This window comes from Streptopelia decaocto, assembly GCF_964273445.1.
Source record: "Streptopelia decaocto genome assembly, chromosome: 1".
In the NCBI taxonomy this organism is placed as follows: Eukaryota; Metazoa; Chordata; class Aves; order Columbiformes; family Columbidae; genus Streptopelia; species Streptopelia decaocto.
In genome coordinates this window covers 56,755,432-56,769,207 of record NC_138663.1, presented here as the reverse complement: position 1 = coordinate 56,769,207, position 13,776 = coordinate 56,755,432, and the positions used below count along the sequence as shown (strand labels likewise).

The 13,776-nt window shown below is 43.1% G+C and overlaps 1 long non-coding RNA gene across 1 annotated transcript; it reads right to left on the bottom strand.

Annotated features, from left to right (window-relative positions):
• Window positions 1–6,045: 6,045 nt before the first annotated feature.
• LOC309443661 lies at window positions 6,046–9,547 on the bottom strand. The gene is made up of 3 exons (XR_014184840.1): window positions 9,435–9,547; window positions 7,905–7,970; window positions 6,046–6,704 (listed from the first exon to the last, which is right to left on the bottom strand). It is a non-coding gene; the product is annotated as an uncharacterized lncRNA (long non-coding RNA).
• Window positions 9,548–13,776: the final 4,229 nt, after the last annotated feature.

Genomic DNA, 13,776 nt, shown 5'->3' with positions numbered 1-13,776 from the left:
ATCAGAAGTGCTGCTGTGCTGGCATCAGGCACCCTTGCAGAGTTTAATCTTATGATTAAAAACAGCTCATGTAATCAAGGAGTTGCATTGTATAAGACAGAATTTCTGAAACATCAGCAGTTCGGTGACATGCTTTTATGAGGCCTGTCATCAACCAACAAGCATATAAAGGCTTTTGATTTTCTAATTAAAACAGCAAATTTATCTTGATTCTCCATATGCTAAGCAAGGTTGATTAGTGAAAGATATAAAGGATTAAAACTTTGGCTGATTATAATTATGACTAAATTATTCATTGCAAATGAATTATCTGACAAGTTGGCCATTATTCTGCTCCTGAGCTGATCGAAACCAGATAGAATGTTTTCAATCCCATCACTATTTGGTGAGTATTGACTACACAGGATAAAATCATTTCAGGAGACATTCTGGACATTGATTGTCCATCAAAGTAGGATGGATAAGTCTGGAAAAGTTGGACTGTCTTCAAAGTTAGTGTATGTCTGAAAAAATGTATAGATACCTCTTGTGCTCTATCCAGTACAGCACTCTTATGTATGCATCTTGTGTATTTTGCTAAAGGATACCTAGTTGTAAAGGAACTTATTTTCAATTAGAAGAGGGGCACAGAGAGGTATTTACTAGTATTTTTTATCTTTCTGCAGATGTGGCCTGAGGAGCGGCAGGTTGCAAAATGGCGGTCAAGACCTTATGGCCTTTTTCAGGTGTTTCACACTGTGCAAGATTACAACTCCTTTTCCTTTTATAAAATCAGCTTTATACCCAGCAACAGCACTTGCTCTCCCTATGCCATCTCAAAGCTTCTTGCTGCTTTCAAAGGATCAGTCTAGCAAAAGCTCTCTGTAGTTCTTGCTGGCAGGTACATAAGAAAACAGCGTGACACACCAGCTTCCTGCAGCACACTGCAGCGGCCATGGGCCTTGGTGTACTGGTGGGAGTGGTAGTCAATGGTGCGGAGTCTAGTTGGAGGCCAGTATCTAGTGGAGTGCCTCAGGGGTCAGTGCTGGGGCCAATATTATTCAATATATTCATTAACGATTTGGACGAGGGAATTGAGTGTACTATCAGCAAGTTTGCTGATGACACCAAGCTGGGAGGAGTGGCTGACACGCCAGAGGGCTGTGCTGCCATCCAGAGACCTGGACAGGCTGGAGAGTTGGGAGGGGAATAACCTAATGAAATTTAACAAGGGCAAGTGTAGAGTCCTGCATCTGGGCAGGAACAACCCCAGGTTCCAGTATAGGTTGGGAGATTACATATTAGAGAGCAGTGTAGGGGAAAGGGACCTGGGGGTCCTGGTGGACAACAGGATGACCATGAGCCAGCACTGTGCCCTTGTGGCCAGGAAGGCCAATGGCATCCTGGGGTGTATTAGAAGGGGGGTGGTTAGTAGGTCGAGAGAGGTCCTCCTTCCCCTCTACTCTGCCCTGGTGAGACCACATCTGGAATATTGTGTCCAGTTCTGGGCCCCTCAGTTCAAGAAGGACAGGGAACTGCTGGAGAGGGTCCAGCATAGGGCAACGAAGATGATTAAGGGAGTGGAGCACCTCCCTAATGAAGAAAGGCTGAGGGAGCTGGGTCTCTTTAGTTTGGAGAAGAGGAGACTAAGGGGGGACCTTATTAATGTTTATAAATATATAAAGGGTGAGTGCCATGAGGATGGAGCCAGGCTCTTCTCGGTGGCAAACAATGATAGGACAAGGGGTAATGGGATCAAGCTGGAACACAAGAGGTTCCACTTAAATTTGAGAAGAAACTTCTTCTCAGTAAGGGTGACAGAGCACTGGAACAGGCTGTCCAGGGAAGTTGTGGAGTCTCCTTCTCTGGAGACATTCAAAACCCGCCTGGACATGTTCCTGTGCGACCTCACCTAGGTGTTCCTGCTCCAGCAGGGGGATTGGACTAGATGATCTTTTGAGGTCTCTTCCAATCCCAAACATACTGTGATACTGTGATACTGTGATACTGTGATACTGTGATACTGTGATGTGGTCCTGGCTCCACCAGCCACCACCTGCAGAGCCAGGACTGGCGCCCTCCCAGGCACTGCCCCTGGCTCCCTTTGAGGCTCAGTAGCCACTCACCAGGTAACGCTGCAGGAAAGAAAGCCAGGAGAGTGAATGAAGGCTTCTGTAACTCCCAAGACTCCCATCTGTTGTGGGATACCAGACATCCTACTGGTGCCTGTGTGCTTGAATAGTCCCACATCTCAGCTGCGCGAATACAGTAGTGCCTGAGATGGGGACGAAGCTATCTATGCCCACCTCACGGGATGCTCACCAAAGCCCTGCCTGGATTGGCACTGAGGAGACATTAAGCCTGGCATAAGCCCTTGACAGTGGGCAGGTTGCCACGTGAACAGATGAACAGCAGCGCAGCCACGCTGGGCTCTGGCTGACTTCATCTCAGGAGCAAGGGCACTGGGGTCGGTGGCATCACACCCTTGAGCTCTGAGTGCCAATGCACTTGGCCAATGATTTTAGACAGAGGTTAATATCTGCTGGTCCAAACAGGTAGAGGAGCATGTTTGTGTCACTGAAGGCCAGAAGCAGATTATCTTGAAATTTTTAACTAAGAGCTTGGTAGCTATATGTGAAAAAATGTTGGGTTGAATTTTTAAACAAGCCAAAAGGAAACAATTATTTGCAAGGCTGGTTGTTTCTCTCTGGTTGGAAGTTTTGTCCTCTGGGGGGTTTTCAAGTTGTTGGGTTTTTTTGCATTTCAGAGTCATCAGTGTAGAAATCCTGTTTGAATTCTTCAAACTAAAGAATGACTTCCATAACTGGTGTCTGAATTTTGATCAGGTTCTTGAACATTTTTCTACTTTCAGACAAAAACGTCCAGCTAAATGCATCTTTCAAGGAAAAGTGTCATCCAGTTTGTTCATAATTAGAAGCATCTTTCAGGAAAGGAAAACCTTTTATCTACCTTTTAAACACAAACAGTCTATTTCTAGCTGACTAGGAGGACTTTTAGAGTTTGAAGCTGTGGTGCATAAAATGCATTTTTCCAGGAAAGCATGTGCTGTGTATTGAGCAAGGCTGCAGTTATTCAGACCAAATCCTTCTGTCACAGTTCTTTTAGACAGAGGAAGGTGTAAGCAGCAAAATGTTTGTGTAAAAGAGCCATCTACAGTGGATTCAGTGTCCTTCTTTTTTTTTTTTTTACCAGTCTCCTTTTGCCAGAAGAAGGGAATAAGAGTGGCCAACTAGGGCATAATTTGCAGAGAATTGTGCTCCTGTAAGTGTGTGTAGCTACTAACAGCAATGCCAGACTTTTATCTAATCCGAGCACTTTTTCAGCCTCTTTCCTTCTCACTGCCAGGATGCAACTTCATGTGTGAAAGTGACACATGACTACAAGCACAGGCAAGGTCCAGGAGGGATACAGCCAGACTGTATGACAGGCAGCGTGCTGGTGAGCCATCATTACCTCCCATGGTGAGAGATTTCATGATGAATAGTCATGGTTGCCACATCCTTGGCCTTGGAGGTGATGCTCTGTGATGTGTCACAGTTGGAAAGAAGCAGTTGCAGCCCAGGCAGGGTTACCAGGTGCCAAAGTTTGTTTTGGCACTGTGGGGGAACAGTACAATCCCGAATATATCAATGTGCTCTGATGGGACTGAAGAAATCTGTGTACAATCCTTTCCCTCTGAGAGCTGCAAAATAGCTAAAGACTTGTAAGAATCCTGTCATGCAAAAGAGTAAAGAGGAGAAAGAGAAGTCATTTATTACTTCGAATCAAGAAGAGAGAGAGAACGCTAAAGAATGTGCACTACCAGGGAGCTGGATGGAGGCAAGTGTAGAGTACAGAACTATACCAACAAGTGAATACAAAACAAATAAAAAGGCCCAGATAAGTATCCAGGCTATCCAAGTGTTTGCCAAAAGCTGAGACATTGAGAACAGACTAAAAGACAGAGGTTTTATGGGCAAGAATGCCATTTTCCACTGATGGACCAAATGGAGCTGAAGAAATTGCACTTCAAAGGTTAGAGAGAGGGAGAGATATTCCCCAATTGGATGAAGAGAGTAACATAGAAGAGAATCCCAGAAGAAGGGTGAGGAGGTAGAAGAAGGGGTCTCATAAACAATCAAAATTTACTGACCTAAATCCCAAAGAACACTAAAATGCAGTAGGGAAATCAAGCAGAGATTTATATGCTAAATTTCTCATGCTGCTTAAAATAAAGTTCAGTTTAAGAAGTTTAATTCAGAATGAGGGCTTCCACAGGGTTTGGATTCTGGAACAACCCAAGCTAAACTGATAGAGTGTATTCAGTGGTTATCACTGGTCCAAAGATGTTCACCACAACAGTACTGGAGCATCCCACATACAGATAGAGGATCATGATACATAGATCTATATATCTATAGACCTATACTATCTATACTGATACATGGATCCAAGGAGGGAGCTGGCGGGACCGATGACAGAGGCAGTGCTGCAGGCTACCTGGCCCAGGAGAGACTCACAACCATGTAGGTTGGTGTTGGCATCCCACATATAACCATGCAGTGAATGTCCAGCAGGGACTTTTGACCTGGGTTATGACACTCACTGGGCATTGCATGCAAGATCAGAATTTCATTTCAGAATGCAGACCTAAAATAATTAAATGCTGAATATATGATTCAGAAGTACCAATGAATGAAAGATGTTCCTTTTATAAAATGTGAAGAGAAAATCACTGCAGACAACTCCTTTGCTAAGCTAAATGGAAAAATGTTCTTAAAATGCAAGCTATAAGCAAAGCAGCAATATCTCTGTAATAGAAATGAAGTAAGGAGGTGAATATCTGTGATATTTGTGTTCCTTTGTGTACGAAGTGAATTTAACTTAGTTTTGGTTTGGTGTAGAAGTAGTGTTTCAATACTTCCACTACTGACATACAATAATCAGGGCATATCCCCTCTGGAAAAGTCCCCAGTCCAAAATAAGTATTAGGACTTGAGAAGTAATTCTGTTGGCAAATGAGTGCCAGTGCTGGCTACATCTGACAAGCAAGAGACATCACAATGTATTTTAAAATATTTTGGTTTTAACGAATATTTCTACTTATTTTTCTACAAGGATTTCAGGGAGGGAACGTTTGTATGAAAATTACAACTGGGCACCTCTTTTTCTCAAAAAAACCCAAAGAAAGTAATCTGATAAGTAGCAGCAGAGATAACTAGTGAGCTTCTATTTTCAACCCAGGAGATGAGTTTAGAAAGTAGGATCTACAACCACTATATTTCTCTTCAGGGAACTGTAACAGTACAGTATTCACACACACAACGCACATGCATGTGACACAGCCCTTAAAACACAATTGTTAGTTATTTTCCTTGCTGTGGGTGGGTGAAGCCGCAGTGCTCATAAAATGTCTGTTATAAAGAAGTCAAAGACTGTTTGCCCAGTTTAGAGACTACAAATGAGGAATTATTCTAAACTAATTCAATAGCTTTTCTTTTCCCCAAACTACCATCAAATGTAAAATATTTGATAATACTGTAAACATAAAAAACTATTGCTTGCACTTTTCCATATGAATTTGTACAGTTACTGCTATATTATACTACAGGGATTTTAACTATATGCTACAAATGATACATTCTTTGATACATTAGATATGATTAAACTTATGAAAATGCTCAACGGTGAGCTTGGAAACATATGTTTTAGCACTGGATTATTCCCTTTCCTCCAGCATAATTTTAATCTATAGCATCAGGAAGATCTACTGAAACTACCATGAGGCCATGACACAGAAGTCACTTCATAATAGACTTGAAATAAGATATTTATTTTCTGATAAATAATGAAAATTTTGTTGATGTTATCCATTTCTTTATTTACAGTAGCAACAGACAGAGGAAGAAAAAGTTGAGGCTGGACACCTGCAGCAGGGCAACCATCTGGAGAAACACAGAGCCAATAGGCTGCTTCTGGGTGTCAGACCCACCTGGGAAAAGAGCTGAAGTGATCTGCCCCAGGCTGCATTGGAAATCCATCTTCCCTGCTCCACAGCAGCTGGCTGCCATGCTGGGAACCTTCCAGGTCCCGATCTAACACATTGCAACCTGGGCTGGGTTAAACACAATTCCTCTACAGGCAATTAGCAACTGCAATGATAATGCTAATAGCAACAATGAAACTTTTCTCCTCAAATCCTGCTTATGAACACCTATGGGGATTGTAAGGGAGTAGTATATAAAACTACTTACAGAAATGTGAATTGACTCACAAAGCATTAAGCCAACAGCAGTTAATGCCTAGCAATTGGTGTTTCAGTTTCAGCTCAGAAATGGATGACTTTGGCAACCAAGTGCCCTGCACTGTACTCTTTCATTGTGGTTCAACAACCAGAAATGACAGCTGCAGATACTGCTTTAATGGTTGATAGGACAGTAAAAGCCCATCTGCACCAGCGGAGAGGCCAAAGCCACCTCTGGTATCCCAAAGGCAATGAATGATGACTGACTCATGCCCTTCACCCGAGATGAGAGGAAAGAAGCGCAAAGGCCAAACTTCATAGAATCATAGAATAGTTTGGGTTGGAAGGGACTTTCAAAGATCATCTAGTCCAATCCTAGTGTTTGGTCACGCAGCAAAGCAACACACCGGCTGTGCTCCCAGGGTAGGTCCATTTGGTGTTTTGCAGGCAGATGTGAGGCCTCTTCCATAGCTCATCCTCCCTGAAAACAACACAACTCTGTTAGCCAAGCACAGAGACATAATTATTAGGGCTTCCTGGACTAAGAGGCTTTTTGTCAGTTTGCCATGTGACTTAGCTGTAAAAAAAACCCCACAAACCCAACCCAAACTACCCTGTCTACCCTTGGGCTGCAATGCCACCATGGCTCATGCCAGGTCTGCACACTGCTGGGTGACTACACATTTTGGTCCATGCCAGTATGGGCCTGCTGACTCTGCCAGAGCCAGTTCATAGCTTTTCCTGATTTTATGTTGACCACTGAAGGATGGATAATACAAGGTCTGGCATGAAGCTAGGCCCTTGAATTGGCATAAAGCCTGCTGCTACAAAATTAATCCATTTACATTTTTTTTTAAACAAATATGAACCAACAGAAGAGGCGTCACAATCTTTTAGTGTCAATACTGGGAACTCTGAAGTCAGACTTATTTTCTGACCAAACCTCAAGTGGTTTCAGGGCTCAGAGCACCAGCTATATTTTCAGTGGATTAGCATGAGGAATCTTCACAAATGTTCTCAACAAAGGAACACTCAAGGCTGAGTGGGGAATTTGGCACAGGGCCAGAATATAACTGGGCTGTCAAACAAGAGTCTCAAATTATGTCATATTTGTACACTTTTTTTTTTAAAAAAGATCATACTTAGCAGCCTTCATCTAGTATTTTACTTGGGTGTTAGTACAGATTGCTAACAAGGATGTGGCAACCACAACTATTCATCACAAAATCTTTTGTCATGCTAATGATGTTAAAAATCATAAAATTATTGCTCAGGATATTCCATGTTTGAATATAAACACTTTGTTTTTCTCCCTGGGGAACATTTTTCTTGAACTGGAAAGGCCAAGCTAACTGTAGGGTAAGCTAATCCATGTGCAGTCCCAGTCAGCAGCTTTTTCCCCGCACTGGAACCTGTGAGAGGGGACAATTACATGACTTTTAGTAAGTCACTTCAGCTCTTCTTCATCATCATCTCCATTTCTGTCTTGTCTATTTTGACAGTAAGTGCTCAGGAAAGGACTGTGTCTAGCTATGTATTTATAACACTAGAATCTTGATCTCTGGAGCTTGTAACAATTCTTTATGCTGGTGAATTTGAAATAAATATGACTTCATACAAAAAAAAAACCAGACATAAATTAATCAGTAGGAAAACAGAGTATGTTAGAACTGCTACTTACATTTGAAGAAGCTAATAACAATTTCAAGTTAAAAAAATATTTTTCCTGCAGATGATTTTTCCAGCCCTAAAAAAGACAAAGTCCTTCTGAAATTGTTTTTAGGAATATACATTAGAATTATATAGTTTCGTATCTGGAATAGTCTTACTAAATGAAATAAAGAGAATACTTCCCATTCTCTTATGCCAACATGTTATTTCATGACCAGATTTACTGTATACTGCATAAAAGACAGACTACCTTGCATACGTTCCAAACACAGGTCCGGAACAGAAAATCTTTATGTTTGTGCACAAACTTACTTTTTAATAAACACCTTCTGGATACGCAGAACAAGTAATATTCAGGCTTCCCATGTGAGTAAACAGACTGTACAAGGCAGAATTTCCCCCAGCTAGCACTAGCCACCCAAGTGCCACACACCCCACTAATGCCAGTCACCTGCAGCCCGCAGGGACGCCCATCCCAGGAGGAACCAGCAGGAGCAGAAGTTCCCTTCTCTCTGCATTAACTTTCAGGAAGACCGGGTGAAGAGCTCAGAGTAGGCACCTCCTTTTCAGACAGCTAAAGGTACTGAGATGAATCGTACCCTTAGCTTTCAAATTCATCTGACTTAACATCAAAGATATAATATAAAAAGCAATATATATTTGCATATGTGAGATACATGACTCCTGCCAGTATGTGATACTGTATCACTTCAGTTACCGCTGGGAATCAGTGTTACACCGTTGCTTAGTTATAAGGGGAAGCGCATATACTCCATGGACTTGCTATAGATACAAGCTTGCTGGGACCGTACCTAGCAAAGAAAGAATTTAAAATGTGCAGGGTTGTCTCTGTGGGTCTGCCCCTGTGCCCAGCGCAGGCACCACCTGCCACAGCTTCTGCCCACGAAAGTGCTGCAGAACTGTGGCTTTAATGCTTTCTTTTGTAGCTATCACAACATGTAATGAAATAGGAAACATTCTGGATGTAGAAACGGTAACTTTTGTACAATATGACCTGCATGTTTCGGGTTCTTACCAAAGTCTGTGGGGCTGCCCCACAGGAGCAGATGTTTGTGCAGGAGCCACAGCAGGAGTGAGCTTAGTCTCTTGTACTAAAAGGATTTGTCTGCTTATTGCAAGAATATTTATATCACTCTATGTGTGATTTCAAAAAGACAGCAAGAAGAGAGAAAGAGATAAATCAAGAGGGAGAGAGAGGAGAGGAGAGAGAGGAGAGGAGAGGAGAGGAGAGGAGAGGAGAGGAGAGGAGAGGAGAGGAGAGGAGAGGAGAGGAGAGGAGAGGAGAGGAGAGGAGAGGAGAGGAGAGGAGAAGAGAGGAGAGGAGAGGAGAAGAGAGGAGAGGGAGAGAGAAAGGGAAGGAAGGAAGGAAGGCAGGAAGGAAGGCAGGAAGGAAGGCAGGAAGGAAGGAAGGAAGGAAGGAAGGAAGGAAGGAAGGAAGGAAGGAAGGAAGGAAGGAAGGAAGGAAGGAAGGAAGGAAGGAAGGAAGGGGCAGAGAGAGAAAAAATAAAGAAAACCTTACTTTTCTTCTCTGAAGATGCTGCCACTTTTGTCAGTGCCAACCAAAGCAAGAAGCAGAGCTAGATGAGAAGTAGGGCTTCAGTAGGAACCACGGGCTCTGCTGGAGGTGGTGGGAGCACGGCAGGCCACTGATTTTAAAATTCAGCTTACTTCTATGGGGAGACATATCCAAACGGAGAAGAAGGCAACTGCCTTAGTCAGTTGGTCTCCCTATGCAGACTGGCTCTGTGGCTCTCAGATGTGGACAGCTCCTCCACTAAGAGTATTGAAAATTATGAGCAGGATTGGTGTGGGAAGAGGTGGGGTAGGTTCAATTGTTTGAGCATGCAATACTTACAGCTGAATTTCTGCATCACGAAATTCCATAAATAGCTTGGCAGAACAGTAAACAACAATCTGAACTTATGGTCCCGAATGGGACAGGACTAGGGAACCACTGGTGGTAGGCAAGGCTTTGGAGCCAGTTTGTAATAAACCAACATGCTATCAGCTGCAGCAAAACTGAGACCCAGAAAACTACTGGGGGGTCCTGAGGTGACATGTAGTGAAGCTGAAGAAGAGCTCAGAAGTAGCTGGTATTGATCCACTACAGAGTGTTACAGTTTGTGATACAGTGTGGCTGTTGCTCAGCTGGGAAGGCTCAGTCTCAGCCCTGCAATGGTAAAGGCTGTTGGAGATTGCCAGGCATGCTGGGGGTTGGTTTTGTGCAAGCCAGAACAAAAAGCAATTCGATTCAGTATAGTGGCTACAGACACAGATTAGTTTTGATGCAGTAAGTTCCCCCTCTCATTGGCCCAGCAACATGTTGCTGCTTGAATTGGCTAAGGAGGTAAGCAGCAGCTTTGGACTTACAATCTGTGTTTCAGCCTTCATTGGGATGAACAGGCAGATACACCAAGGCTGGCAAGAGCAAAAGGATGTGCTTTTATTTTTTCTCCTAAGTGTAGTGAACAAGTTTCAATTTAAAACATGAGCTGATGATGGGTTTTGGTAACTGAGGTGGCTCAAGTCCTTCTGAGCCCTTTTAAGTCTCATTCTGTCCTGGATCTGCAACCCAGTAACAGAAACCAGTGCTGTGCCTGGCAGCTGGTCTTTGGTCTTATCACAGGAAAAGTGTAACAGACTCTCTGCTGATGTTTAGAGTCACTTGATGTGATGATCAGGCCCCCAGCAAAGCTTTCAAAATAGCTTAAGAGCCAACTCTCCTCTTCAAACAAACACAAAAGCCAGTCAAACACTTCTGCAATCAGTAAGTGTGCCCCGGGTCAGTTCAGAGGTGAAACCATCTGCAGGCTGCAGGGGCTGCATGAGACATGGGTAGCTAACAGCACCACTGGGGAGCTCAAGGACCCTTCTCCAGGCACCATCAAACTCCTGGCAAGTGGCATGAGCTGGCCAACTTGGGCTGCCCAGCCAGCCATGCTCTTGTAGGTCTTCTGCAGCTGCACGTTGGCAACTTGCTTGAACACTCCACCCAATGAGACAGTGACACTGGAGTCCTCCAGCATCTTCTGGAGTGGGAGACTATCACCATCTGCTGTACCCAGAGTTCATTTTTTAGCCTGATTAACACTTATTTAGAGGAGAGCACATTTTTTGAAATAATTAATGGAAAATTGACCATCAAACTTGAAAAATTGTCAAAAGCGAGAACAAGGATCCAGCCCTTTTTGGCCCTCCAGGCTCTGTCCCCTTCCCTAGGTGAGACCTGTTGTGGGGGAAACTAATCCTCCTTTTACCTTACATACCACAATCACTTTCCCCAGGCTGCTGTTTTCTTACATTGGTCATTTCTTATAAAGCCATGGTAATAGCTCTTACTTCCCAGCTTAGCTTCTAATTACAACCACCTTAAACACTTAAGTTTATATTTCTATCAACAGGGACTGCAGCTTAATGGACAGACTGCCGTATATAGCACATATTCATAGTACCAACATCAGTTAGTCCCATGAAAAAGTCATGCCAAAAAGCCCACAACAACCCAAAATAAAACATTGTTTGTCTTTTGACTTGGTTTAATAGTTTCAAATAAGAAACAGCACTTCTGACCAGGCAGCTCTCTGACAACCACCAGCAAGGGCTCTGCTGACTGCAATCTTGAGAACTGAGATAGGAAGGGTCCCCCTGTCACCACTGCTGTAACTCCCATCTCTCCAGGGATAATCGTGCTTGGGAATGTCAGTCAGCACCTACTCTGGCACCAGCTTGTGCTTCTCTAATACTTTCTGTCCTCTGGAAGACAGATTTCCACCTGCAGCATTATTCTTCTATTTGTCTTAAGAAATACTTGAAACTGCTGCTATCTCTAATTCTTAATTTATCTTCTCATTTACTAGCAGTCTGGCAGACCTCTTTGTTGCTATACAGCAGCATGAAGCATCTTATTTTTGGAAAATTTTACATTTTATCTCCTGTTTGGGGTCATACTATTTTCCAGAATTGGCAGATTTCTTGTTAAACTTGGTATTTTTTTCCCTGGTGTTCTGGTATAATTAGCACTAAATCAGACACTGAAGGCACTACAGCAGAAGGCTGAGATAGGGTTTCCTGATAGTAAAAATATGAGAGATTGAGATACAGATACTTCCGCTCTCAGTATTCCCTCCTGGAAACTACAGATCCAGCAGATGAGAGGCCATCTGTGTGGATACCTTGTGATGTGTTTTAACACTAAAACAGTAATGGAGCTGCACTTCTAGGGCTTCCCTTGCCAGCAGCCATCCCTGGAAATCCCTTGTAGGAGTGAAAGGATAGATAAGGACAGTGCCATGGAAACAGCCAATCCTTCCCTTACCTTTCCTAAGTAAACTAGACATTGGAGACTAACTTGCAAAACTCAAACTAACCAATTCCTCCCAAATCTAAGTATTTTGTGCTCCATTTTAGCGTAATAATTAAGCATTAGTAGAAAGTACAGTAAGAAAGAGAGGTCTTAGTGCTTTTACTGTTCAAAAAAATGTGGTTTTTTTTACCTCTTTGTGGTGAAATCTTTAACATCAGATTTGGTGTACACTTTGACATGCCTTTATCCTTTTGTTTTAGAAATATCTAAAAAAACAAATAGGCTATACTTATGAAAAAAAAAAAAAATCCACTGTGTTCTAGGGCAAAGATTAATGCAGAGAAATGCTGTAACCCTACAGCCTTCTAAAGAAAGCAACTGACAGACTTTTGAACATCGTGCAGCAAGAAATACATCTGTGAGAAGCTGCTATTCTCAACCCATGAATCTTGCACAGTTGTGAGTTCAGCAGAAATCGGAAATCTTGGCCTCCTTCAGAAGTGGTATTTCACTGTTGTGGCCAAACAAGCACACCTTGCAATCAAGGGGCACTATCTTCTGGTTCCAGCTGTTTTTTCCAAGGGACTTAAACCCTAATCTGAGAAGGAAAAATACAGTCTGTTTCTCCACCACTGAAAAGCTGCTAACCCTTCTTCTAGGGGATTGTACTGTATTTGTTTTTCCTGAGGAATACTGGGAGAATCTGTAGGTGGGAGAAGGAAAGACCCTTGCTGTGCTCCAATGCACTTTTTTTGGTCTATTTAAAAATGACTTACAAGGTTGGCTATTCACCATGTTCTGCCGCCATTCATAATCAAGGATGGTGGTCTTACTATGACTAATTTAATTTTATGTTTTGGCAAAGTGGAACACCCTAACTGTGCCCTGCAGACACTCTGGGCAATTCACCTTCCTCCCACTTCTGCGACTGCATTGCCCACATCTATTGGTGACACTTTGAATGAAGCCAAAGAGCATCCACAAACTCTCTGGAGCAAAGGTTGAGAAAAACTGCAGAAAAATCTCAGTGAACCCCCAGAGCCATGACAATAAAGCATTTGGGGATTCTGAGCCTGTCTGTCTCCCTTGATGACCCCTTCCCAAATTTTCCAGCCAGATGCTAGAGGCCAGGGGTGTCAAACTCATTGTCACCGGGGGCCACATCAGCCTCGTGGGTGCCTTTGAAGGGCCAAATGTAATTTTAGGACTGTATAAATGTAGGAGTAGTTACTAAAATTACATTTGGCCCTTCAAAGGTACCCAGGAGGCTGATGTGGCCCCTGCTAAAAATGAGTTCGACACCCCTGCTGTAGGCTTTTAGGGCTCTGTGGACATTAGTAGAAGAAATAGCCAGCTGGAAATCCCAATGGCTACTGGATGCGTGTCATGACAGCTTCAGAACATGCACATAAAGGCCCTGGCTTTCACAAAGATTAGGTAGAAGACTGTGCTGATTGACTTCAACAACACCACACGACTTGTTGACTGCACGGGCCTGCACATGCACGCACCTGCAGGACAGGTTTTCTGTAATTGCTGCCATCATGCATTATAGTTC